General features: G+C 34.8%; 1 protein-coding gene across 1 annotated transcript in view; it reads right to left on the reverse strand.

Moving 5' to 3' along the window:
- LOC114615460 (casein kinase II subunit alpha'-interacting protein) overlaps nucleotides 1–12,895 on the reverse strand; it is a 119,429-nt gene that overhangs the window by 18,600 nt on the left and 87,934 nt on the right. The window contains exon 2 of the mRNA XM_028761181.1: nucleotides 11,522–11,678. The gene's annotated coding sequence lies outside the window, so the exon portion shown is untranslated. The remainder of the gene's footprint in view (nucleotides 1–11,521; nucleotides 11,679–12,895) is intronic.

Raw genomic sequence — 12,895 nt, forward strand, 5'->3', positions numbered from 1 at the left:
TTGTCAAAGACAAACAAACGGAACGGGGTGAGGCCCAGGGATCTCTCCCGCGCGCTCTCTCTCTCTCTCTCTCTCTCTCTCTCTCTCTCTCTCTCTCTCTCCCTCCCTCCCTCTCTCTCTCTCTCTCTCTCTGTCTCTCTCTCGTAACATTGTCTAAGAAAAACGTGGGGCTGCCGCACACATGGCTTTGAAACCCAGACACTGAAAAACAACAAACTGTAATTGTTCTCTTGGCAAGACCTAAAGATTAATCAGCTATATCTTTAAAAAGAAACCACCTTTATACCTCTCTGGTGTCCGGCGGTTAGCTAATAGAAGCTCCTTTTGTTATTCTAATGTAATGTTCCTTCCTTTGAAAAACTCATGAACTTCTCTAGGCAACACTAAGATAAATCCGTCGCTTATTAAGTTACACTCTCCTTTTGATTCACCTTTGACCTCTTGGCACAGGTTATTAAGCGAGGCAGCCAATGTTTCTCTTTGCACCTGCAAAGGACAGTTCAATCTACAATTAAAGATCATTTCCTCTTCTTTGAAATTCAAATAACGGTGTTAAAACAGAGTAATGTTTTCTATCTGCATCTGGTCAGGCTATTTCCTGGCATGTGTGATGAAGTCACAAGATTGAATGTGTAAAAAATGGTTCAGAAAGATCCTGAGATCATTTCTAGGTGAACGAAGACAGGCAAGCAGCTTCTAGATTTTCAGATGAGTATAGAGTTGTGTAAACAGGCACACTCTGGAGTGCTTTTAAGGGAAAAAAATCAAAACCTAAGCATTATCTTCTTCATACAAAATTCAAATATGGCCAACATTAATGGTACTTAAGGTAAAACATAAGAAGCAATTACTTTGAATTCCCTTAAGAACGATCTTTCCAGAAGGCTTACATCTCATGTACTTTAGGCTTCCCAGATTTCAGACATCCTTTGTTTGAGGTGTGTTCACTTTGGTTTGGAGCAAATGTTTACTATCTTACTATTCCAAAGCCTTTCTCATGCTTCTTTTTTGTAATACCTGAAGACTGTGTATAGTACATATATTAATTTATTCTTGCATAGACTGCGATCCTAGTGCCTCAATTTTTGTTCTTAGTCCATTCCCAACTAATCTAACAAGGAACTTACTTTTAATTGCAAATTCAACTTTTCTAAATATCATTTTGTTGAAAGGTTTTTCCTTCATTCACATTACTCCTGAGTTTCAAATGCCAAATGCAAAAGAGATGGTCAAAGATTAATAAAGGAGTAGAAGCAATTCACAAAACAGTTATGTGTTTTGTACAATTGGGTTTTATAGCTATCTCAAACACCAGAGGCATGAAATGTCTCACATGTTCAGTTCACGTTTGTGATAAAAGAATGGAGAATCTGAGGTTCAAAGTGGTTAGTTGGCTTGTACAATTTTTTTCAGCTATTCAGATTTCTATCCACATTGAAATAAATCTGGAAATAATTCACGTGGAATTGAATAAGTAATCTTATCTATGAGGATAACTAAAATTTTAAAGTACTAAATACATGTTAAATATTAATGAAATGGATTGGCTATGATGGAACATGCCTGTGATCCCAGTATTTGGAAGGCAGAGGCAGGGGGATTGAATGTTCAAAAACAGACTTGGGGGGGGGCAGTAAGGGATGGAGTGGGGGATGGTAAATAAAATAACGATTGCAGAAGGAATGGCAAAGCAGATATTAAATATTGAAACAGAATCTGAGGATCATACGCAACTTGGAATCTTAATTAAAACAGACATTTTTAACATTAGGATAAGCTCATCCAGTCATAAATCAGTGTATAATAGCAGTGATTAAATGTCACTCTGGTTTTAATACTATGATTATTTTAAATTAGTATTTCTGGCATTAAGAAGTGATTTTGACTCAGAAAACACTGCAGCTTGTCAGCTTGTCTGATAATAACACGTGTAAAGATGAAATGAGTTACAAGGTGCTTGTAAATTTATAATAATATTACTGTTGAAAACTCCTCTCCTTGTCTATGATCATGTGGGTATTGACCATTTTCTAATGCCTGCTTAGCTTCAGGTAAACTCACAATATAGTAATTTATATTTAACTGAAGGGTGTATGCTATGATTATGAGACATATGTCACTAATTAAGTAGAGTCATTAATGAAATATAGTTTGCTCTCTATTAACAGTCCTCTAGTGAAATAAGTTCTGTGCACCTCAAAGCAGATTGAGACTATTGAAGAGGAAAGCAGAGAAAAACTGGTCCCTAACTCTCATCTATCCAAATTATGTTAGTTGGACACCAAAGTAACTTAGTGTGAAAAATTAAACGTGGCACAGACTTAAACACTTAGAAAAAGTGTCCTTTTGGCCTGATAATAAAAGAACATCGAGTGTCTTTTGTGCAGATTATTAATACAGTTATCGAATCAGGCACATTCCAAATAAATGAAGCCCACCACAACTAATTCTAAGACAAAGTAATTTTTTCTAGTCTTCAACACTAAGAACATGACTGGAAGGTAATACAATTCACACATTCTATTCACCCACATGATCACAATGGAAAACAGGTTTGCTGTGAGTTTTGAATATCGAATTTTAAACTTTGAATATGGAAATGAGTGAAATTTCCAGTTCAACAATAGCGTGAAAAGCATGGGTTCAGCTTTTTTGGGGGTCTGCTGTTGTTGCACCATAGGAGGTAACTATTCACCAAGTTAATCTTTCTCCTAACCAATATGCTATCAAGACCAGATGAAGAGTCTCCTCCTTCCTCCTTAATCAGCGAGCACTGGAAAGAAATGCATACCCGAAGATAGAGCTTCCAGCAGGTCAAGGTTGTTTTGATTATTTTAATTATGAACTCATGTCATGTTTATTTTTTTTCAAGTTTGTACACTTTCACATTTTTATAATGAAATTTAGAATTTGTTTAAATTTCAGGAAAGGATTATACTTAATGAAAAAGCATCCTGTTAGCTTGATTGAACTCAACCATCAGTTAGACTGTGAAATGTGCCCAGAAGTGACTTTTAGGATCAAAAAGATGTTTTTAAAGGGGGAGAAATTTCACTTATATTCCTATTCAATTTATATCCTTTCATCAGACTTCTGGAGTTGTCTTGGTAGTCTGGCACATGACTCATGTACTTGGAAATCCCTCTTAATGATCTCCAGCTTATAATTTTATCTAATCCAGCATTTTAGTCAGTCCAGAGTGACTTCTCATTCCTTCAAATGTGTTACCACTTAAAATTCACAAAATATTTTGGCATTTGGTACTGCATATTATACAAAGTGTTTATGAGGTTTAAATGTAATGTGTTCCATCTTGCTAATTTGGATAAGGTCGTTCAGGCTATAAAGATGTTTAGTAAATACGATTTTTCTTTCTTTTCCATTCTCTCTCTCTCTCTCTCTCTCTCTCCCATCCCTGTCTTCCCACATATAGCATATTCTAAAATTTATTTCAAAAGATATTTCTTGAAAGAAGAATTCAACAGGAGAGATGTAAATGAGAAAGTAGTGGAGGATGAATCTGATCAAAATACATTATATGAAGAGGAAAATGGGAATTTACCTGGAGAGAGAAAGAGCCAGAGACAAAGGGTGCTTGAAATGATCACAGAAAAAATACAGTAAGTATTTTGTCTATACAGGAAATATTTATACTACAGTGTGTATCTGTGTGTGTGTGTGTGCATGTGTGTGTATGTATGTATATATATGCTATATAGTTATATAGTTATTCCACTTGATGTGACAATGCCTCCTACCCCACACCACAAGGAGGTACAGACAATTTCAAAATCTCCCGTGCCAGCCATGATGAACCTCTCATTGAGTTGTTTGACAGAAGAGAGAAATAAACTTCCAAAATAATATAGGCTACTGCTATTAGCCTTGGTTGCCTTCCAGAACTTAAAAATAAGGCCCTATTGCTGAAGACATCACACTCCTCTGACACAGTAATTGAAAAAAAATTGAACTGAAACTAACTCTGAAGCTTCTTTACGGATTAGCTCTCATAGCATCTCAAGGAGCTATATAAGCTTCTGAGAGAAAAAGGCAGCCAATATTCCTAGCTGTAATGCCTGTGGACCACAACAATGACCAGTATGATAAAGTATCCCCAATGTTGCAATAGCGGCACTTATATCTTATGGGTGAGTAGCAGTAATCTAATTGGACTTAATGACTACTTAATGAAAGGGCATTCATGCCTGGTAGTGTAAACATAGCCAACTACATGTGGCTGGTTAGGTTATAGTTTCTGGAGAAGAACCTACTAATGCCACTTTTCTAAATATAATCTAATCCCTAACTGTATTCTAATTGTTTGTTCTTACACTTACAGAGCAGTATAGCTCTCACCCCTCATCAAAGAAGTTTCTTTTTTAAGAAGGTGGAGGCAATCACAGAAATCTACAACTGCTTAAAATTCAGAGATCAACTGTCCATGGAATGCCTATCCTGAATTGATACAGCTACAAAACAATCGCTATACCTAAGGCTCTGGGAACATCACAGAAGAGGGTACAGAAGCATTGTAAAAAGCCAGAGTACCAAAAAGTTTCCTATAAAATAGTGTCGTCTGTGTATTGCAGGAAAGTTACATCCATGAAATCTCAACAGCACAGATGCCTAAACAAGACCTGCACAATGACAACACCAGTTAATATGTCAACATGGATAAGAGAAACTTCACAGAGTCCTGTGCTAAACCACTATCAGCCAACCACTGTAGTCTATCTAATCCCAGGTGGTCAGTGCTAAATACATACATATGAACAACGCTAAATTCAGTATACACCCCCCCACATATATATGGTATAGGATATATATATATATATATATATATATATATATATATATACACATATATATAAACATATACATGTGTATGTGTGCATACAAATATATGTGATGTGTGTGTGTGTGTGTGTGCGTGTGCACGTGTGTGTGTGTAATCATAATAAGGACTATCATGACTTTCAGAGGAAGTGAGAGGGGAAGCTGGAGGGGATATGAAAGGATAGAAATGATATAAATACAATACTCATATGAGAAATTCTTAAAAATAAAACTGAAGACACGCCTCCAGTCTTGCATTTTAGAACTCTTATAGCTGTTATTTAGCATAACTAATATTTATACAATTTTGTTCTGACCAAGGCGCTTTTGGTGTGAACCAACAGAAAATCTGAGCTCAAAATGAGATATATACTACTGATCATGAAGATGCTTAAATCATATGAATTGTCAAACAAGAAGGCGTGAACTAAGATCTTGAATTACAGATAGCCCTAGGAACGCCACCAGAGCAGTAGTCACATCCAAGGACAGTAGTGACAGCCCACAGCGAAGACTAAGAGTAGCAATAAAGGCACACGTTACCTGCCCTGTAGCCATTGTGCGTGTGTCTGAGACATGACACTTTGATAACATAGGTGTGCACAGTGAGTTATAATGTTTAGCAAATCTTCACTCTCATACATCAGTCCCTCAAAAGAAGACTAATGTGACAACATCACTGTGATGTGGCTGTCACAGAGGCTTCATGATTCCTCACTTTAAATTCTGGCTATACCACCTTCCTAGCAATCAAACCAATGGTTGTTTGGTTGGTTGGTTTTATTTTTGCATACTTGCAATCAAGAGCCAAGACACTAGAGTTAATTGTTCTAGTTAAATATTATTATTATTAATAATATTCATTCCAATACAAAGTTCCAATTATGAGTTAAAGTAGATTTTTAAAGTTAAAGCCAGTATTGATCTAACATTTACCTGAGGCAAACTTATCCATACTAAGGGTAGAAAATTTATTATTTAGAAATCAACACTATCTCAGGTTGGTTGCAACTAATATTTAAAATAAGGTAGCAAGCTCTATCCCATCACTGATCCAAAAGGTGATACATTGTATAAAATAGCCAGTAGCTCAAAAACCCAAAAGAAATGATACTAAATGTTTTACCACAAAAAATGTGGTATGTGTATAATGTATGTGTGTCAAATAAAACTATAATAGCTAAGAGATTTAAGCCAAATGTCCACAAAAATATGTTTGCTATGTAAAGGATTTACAAGTCAAAGAGAAAACCATATGTTATATTATATTACAAAGTAGAACAAATTTCTGTCCTGACCAGCAATTACAAGAATTCAAATATTTTTAAGAAATAGTTCACGAACAGGTTTATAATGCCAGGCATGAAATCCTTCCTGTGGTCCAGGACCCAATCAGAACGTAGTTGGTTACTACCCAAGTTTGTTTCTCTGTTACTGTGATAAAATACTGACTGGAAGTAACTTGGAAAAGGACAGTTTTATTCAGCTATAGTTCATCATCGAGGCAAACCAAAGTAGGAAATCAAGGCAAGAGTTTGAACAAAAAACATGGAGAAATCCTGTTTATAAGCTTGCTTTCTCTGACATGCTCAGCTATCTTACTAACAAGCCAAGCCCACCTGCTTAATAATAGTATCACCCATTCTGGGCTAAGCCTTCCAATATCAACTAGAAATGGAGAATATTACCCCAGACACAGGTCTACAAGCCAATCTGATAGAGACTGTTCCTCAACTGAGAATCTGATTTCCCTAGGTGACTATGGTGTGGATCAAGTTGAGAATGTCTGACCAGCGCAGTTTCTCCCTACAACTGCCATGTCATTCTCCCTTGTGAGGGCACAGAGGTCACATCTTAACAGACAGATGAGTACTGATGGATAAAATGATAATAGATTTTATAAATGTATAAAAATTTCAAAAACGAATAAAAGATGCTATTTTAACATTATTGACTATTGGGGAAGAAGAAAAGCAAATGTTCAAACATTAGTAATCAACAAATTATTTCAAAGTAGCCAGTAAATATTTTAAAGTTTGAAAATTAACATTAGGTTCTCATGATGACCCATACAGATTAAATCCTAGTAACATCTGATACCGATGTAATTCAGCTTGAAGTTATTGGACTTTTTTTAAAAAATAAATAGAAGAACTTTAAAACTTGATCTCAAGGCTACTTCTGCTTTCTCATTTAACCAAAGATTTGAGGGAAAAGACATATGAATTCTGAGCAAAGATTTTTCTCATTAATGGTATTAAAATTTTAACTGAACCTAGTGGCTCATGCCTATAACCCCAGCACTTGGGAGTGACATCCATAAGGGATATCACAAGTTCAAAGGTTTGTGAATCTCTGACCAGCCAGAGCTACACAACCAGAGCCCACCTCAAACAAAACAAAGCAAAACAATATAAAATGTGAGAAGAGGTGATTAGAGTGCTGGCATGGAGCTGGCAAAGCTCAGGGTTCCATCCCAGTGCCGCAAAAATCAAAACTAAGAAAGAAGCAACCTAAGCCTCATGACTTAATTATAAGTTCATCAGTTACTCAGAGTTAATTTATGGAATGAAATCATTTCAGAGCACAGTTTTCAAAGACAAACCATTGGTAAGGGATATGACCCAGTCAATAGTACGTGAAATAAAAAAAATGCAGGCTTAGATCTGAAGGCTAACCCCACTGCAAGCAAGGGAGTTGATGAAGCACCTACTCAAAACCACATCTCTGGTTGACTGAGAAGGTTGCAATTGGCTTTTGCTTGTTTTCAAATTTGTTTGTTCATGATATGGAAAGAAATTTTGTTCATTGTTTTCCATAGAACTACTTTTATTGTGCATGTTTATACTCTATAGCACGATCTTTTGATATCCCTTCCTTGAAACATCATACATGTACATTGTGATTTGTACAGTTCGGCCCATTAACACTCACAGAACTATCTTCCAGTTTCATGTACATAAAAGTGCTTAAAATCTACACTCATGCAAACCATTATTATATGATACGCTACTCTAATATTCATCCTACATTTCTTTAAGCAATAAACTTCAGATATATGATAATGAATAAGTTTCATGTTTTTATTTCTGTTTACATGTATTATATATGAATTTTCATTAATTTTGAATTATACTGTAATGAACTGAAATAAGGAATTAATTTCTAAACTTTAGATAAATATTTTTCTTGGTAATAGAAACTCTTTCCTAAAACATTCTCCTAAATTAAAACAATTGTGAAAATATTTAGTGGCTAGGGCTACTTGTCCGATTTTGAACATATGAGTGTTATGATTTAGAATAGCTAACTTTCTCTGCAGAAATAACATAGTAATGAATCATTTAAAAGTCAGAGGCATTGTGAAAATATAAAATAATAAAAAAAGATACCTATTAATATACACAAATTTTAGAGAAATTGAAAGATAAATTCCTAATAGCTTAAACACTCTCCAGAAATTACAAAACTTTGTAAAAAGAATGTACAATTATCACTGGGAAACTTATCTATTATATTTTTGCATAATTTTGAATATCATTATAATATAATATTTATTAATATTATATTTATTAATTATGGTTTATTAAGTATAATATTTATTAATATTTATTAATATTATTTTTTTAATTTTTTTATTGGATGTTTTATTTACATTTCATATGTTGTCCCCTTACCCCATCCCCCACCCACCCAGGAACCCCCAATCCCCTCACACCTCCTCCTTCTTCTTTGTGGATGTAACCTCTATCTACCCCCCCACTCCCACCTCCCCACCCTCAAAACTCCCACCCCCTGGGGCGTCCAGCCTTCATGAGGTCAAGGATCTCATCTTCCACCTGTGCCCAGCAGGGCCCTCCACTCTTATATATTCAGCTAAGGCCCTGGATCCCTCCATAAGTGCTCCCAGGCTGGTGGTTTAGACCCTGGGAGCTGTGGTTGGTTGGTATTGTTGCTCTCCTCATGGGGCCACAAATCCTTTCAGCTCCTTCAGTCTTCACTCTAACTCCTCCATTGAGAACCCCATGATCACTTCAATGGCTAGTTGTGAGCATCTGCCTCTGAATATGTCAGACTCTTGAAGACCTCTGAGGAGACATCCATATCAGGCTCTTATCAGCATGCACTTCCTGACTTCCACATCAGCATCTACCTTTGGTGACTGCACATGGGATGGATACTCAGGTGGAAAGGTCTTCAGACGGCCCCTCCTTCAGTTTTTGTCCCTCGCTTTGTCTCCATATTTGCTCCCTTGAGTATTTTGTTGCTCCTTCTAAGAAGGACCGAATCACCCCCACTTGGTCTTCATTCTTTATGGACTTCATGTGGCCTGTGAGTTGCATCTTGGGCATTTTAAGGTTCTGGGCTAATATCCAATAATCAGTGAGTGAATACCATGTGTGTTCTTTTGTGATTGGCTTACCTTACTCAGTATGATAATTTCTAGTTCCATCCATTTACCTAGGAACCTCTCAAATTCATTGTTTTTAATAGCTGAGTAATACTCCATTGTGTAAATATACCACATTTTTTTAATCCATTCCTCAGTTGAAGGACATCTGGGTTCTTTCCAGCTCCTGGCTATTATAAATAAGGCTGCTATGAGCATAGTTGAGCATATGTCCTTATTATATGTTCGAGCACCTTCTGGGTATATGCCTAGGAGTGGTATAGCTGGATCCTCGGGTAATGCTATGTCCAATTTTCTGAGGAACCGCCACACTGATTTCCAAAGTGGTTGCACCATCTTGCAGTCCCACCAACAATGGAGGTTTATTAAGTATAATATTTATTAATATTTATTAATATTATTAATATTATATATTATTTATTAATATTATATAATATTTATGTAATAAATTTTATGTATATGATATGTATTTATATGTATAAATATATATATTATAAATATGTATTATAAATATGTATAAGTATATATTTATATATAAATATTATATAATATTTATACATAATATTATATAATATTTATTAATATTATGTATTATAATATAATATTTATATTTGGTATATTAATGCATTGTAATAAAAAAAATACACGAAAAACTAAATCATAACTTTTTTATTGATATTTTACTCATTTGGCCTTACTGCTACTTCATTTTTGTTTCACTTACTTAGCTAGCAAGTATTTTGGAGAAGTTTAGTCAATTATTTATTGGGTTATGTATTTAGAGACTTCACATATTTATACAGTAATTACACTGTTGCTATGTTTTTCTTTTTTTTTCTTTTCCTTTTTCTATTTCTTTTTGTTGTTGGTTTGGTTTGGTTTGGTTTGGTTTGGTTTGGTTTGGTTTGGTTTTGGTTTGGTTTGGTTTGGTTTGGTTTGGTTTGGTTTGGTTTGGTTTGGTTTGGTTTGGTTTGGTTTGATATGATTGGTTGGTTCTTTTTCATTTTGTTGGAGACAGGATCTCTCTCTGTACCCCTGGCTGTGTTTGAACTTGCTATATAGACTAGGATGGCCTCAAACTCATAGAGATCCACCTGACTCTGCCTTCCAGGTGCAGTGCTTAAAAGTGTGTGCCACCACACCCACCTGCTATGTTTTTTATAAAGCATGTCCCTCGATTGCTTGCTTCATTTCAGAATATTTTTATAGCTTTATCATTCCAAGAATTTCAAGTTAATTTTCTTTTCTGTTCTTGGTATAAACTCCTCTATAAAGCATAAAGAATTTCTATGTCTCTTTCATACAATCAGGAGGTGGTTCCAAACTCTACTCTGAAACTCTAATGTCTAAAGATGGAGCAGCTCCATATAAGCTTACTGTTTTCTTATAACTCTTGGATTTCTTTTTATTAGATTCAAGGGGGGATTACATTAATTCTTTCATTAATTTTTTAAAAAAGAAACATACATACACACACACATATACACACACATATGATAAAATTACTGAGCATCAGGGCTTCTCATAAACTCATTCAAACATTTGATCTCTTATTCAAAATTATACTTGAAATTTTCATAAATTATTGATGAAACTGTGTTGTCAGGAAACAACTGAGACCCAGTTATCTAATATCATTTTGGAATCAACTATAGTAAGACCTCATGACAGAAAACTGAGCAGATAATTCCCTCAAAAGTGTTCTGGATCATAAATATTTAACTTTCTGTACTCACTAAAATTCTTATGTTCAATACGTTGATAGTAAAGACCAATGCTTTTTACATATGGTACCCATCAAACAAATATTCGATCTGCACTCACTACGTAACAGGTTCAGTGCTTGCCACTGGATAAATGGGCAGAAAATCTGACAGCTAGGATTCTTTCTACACATGCGGTGATTTCTGCCTAACTGCTAAATGAAACCTAATATTTAACGTAAACTCATACATTGTATATTGTTTTACAGGTGTGAGATAGATGGGACTAATTTAGATGGTTTTATTGTTGTTATTGTCTGTTTCTAGATTTACTTATAAGTAGATATATGCCATCATAAAATTAATTATTTTAAAAGTCTATTTTATGTTTAAAAGTCGAATGATGTTAAACTTGTTGGTCAAAGTTTTCATGTTGAAAGGAACCCACAGCAGATGTCAGTTGCAGAGCAATCTACAAACACCCATTACCATTTGTAGAAAATGAAAAGTTAAGGGATCAAATTGTGCTTAGTAAATTTTGCTATGAAAATTTATAAGAAAACATCCAGACCCTCTGAAGAAATGATTCCTAGGATAGTTTTTGCTAAAGGTTGTCCCCTTATAAATAAGCTCACAGCACAGTGAGGAGCAATTCCAGATGGCTGCTGAGAGTCGTGCTTTGTTACTGGAGTTTGATTTCTTGATAGTAGGAGGCAAGTGCTGTCTTTCTGAAAAATAAAAATTATTTTTAACTATTGAAAATATGAAATAAAGTCATGCCAACTGAAGGGAGATCTTACTCAAGGCTGCCATTGCTCCAGATGGAAGACAGAGCTGCCCTGTAGGCTGACATAGCTTAAGATAATATAACCCTACTACAGAAGCATCACCATCTCAGTGCTTGACTTTGAGATTTAATATAGTTTCCTTAAAATTTCTTAGTCTATACCAGATATTTTCAATATTTTTATACTTTAATTTTGAATATTTTTCTACTATAATCACGAGATTATTTCTCACTGATAAAAATCACACGTTAGAGAAATGTTTAGTTTTGATAGGTTTATACAAACGCATAGAGAAAACCAGGTAGATCCAATGCTACAAACAAAAGTAAAATAAGCTAAAAGATTGTTTTTTGAAACATGAGAAAATGGAGGAAACACGATAGGCCCTAAATGTATCTCATAGAAATGTCTATCATGTAGGCTCTCTGTAAACATCTATCTCAGTCCTTAAATTTGGGATGTAATATAGTTTATTTAGATTCAACACAGTCCCCATCAAAATTCCAACACAATTCTTTAAAGACATAAAATGAGCAATTCTCAATTCCATATTGAAAAACAAAAAACCCAGGATAGCAAAACCAATTCTTAACAATAAAAGAACTTCTGGGGGAATTGCCATTCCTGAAATCAAGCTATATTACAAAGCAATCGTGATAAAAGTAACGTCATGATACTGGTACAGAGACAGACAGGTTGACCAATGGAATAGAATTGAAGACCCAGAAATGAACCTACACAACATGAACACTTGATCTTTGATAAAGAAGCCAAACATACACAATAGAAAAAGAAAGCATTTTTATTTTTTTTTTCAGAGGGTCAAATTTAATTGATAATTTTAAAAATATCCAGGGATGGGAGCCAGAAATTAAACTCAGATGAACTTAATTTAGAGACTTTTGTTGTTGATTTACTTCATAGATATTCCAACAATACCAGAGCTTATAGCAGTCTACACCAACGACTAGAAGTCCCAGTGAAGGTGGGTAGAAACAAGGGGAAAGCCAAAGCTGAGGAGGGAAAAGGAAGAGCCTGAGAAATCAGCATGGATGCTCTTGAGTTCCCTTTCTTTACACCTTCTTTTTTTTTTTTTTTTTTTTTTTTTTCTTATTGGATGTTTTATTTACATTTCATATGTTGTCCCCTTACCCCAT

Source organism: Grammomys surdaster, unplaced genomic scaffold (assembly GCF_004785775.1).
Source record: "Grammomys surdaster isolate TR1022 unplaced genomic scaffold, NIH_TR_1.0 126679, whole genome shotgun sequence".
Taxonomy (NCBI): domain Eukaryota; kingdom Metazoa; phylum Chordata; class Mammalia; order Rodentia; family Muridae; genus Grammomys; species Grammomys surdaster.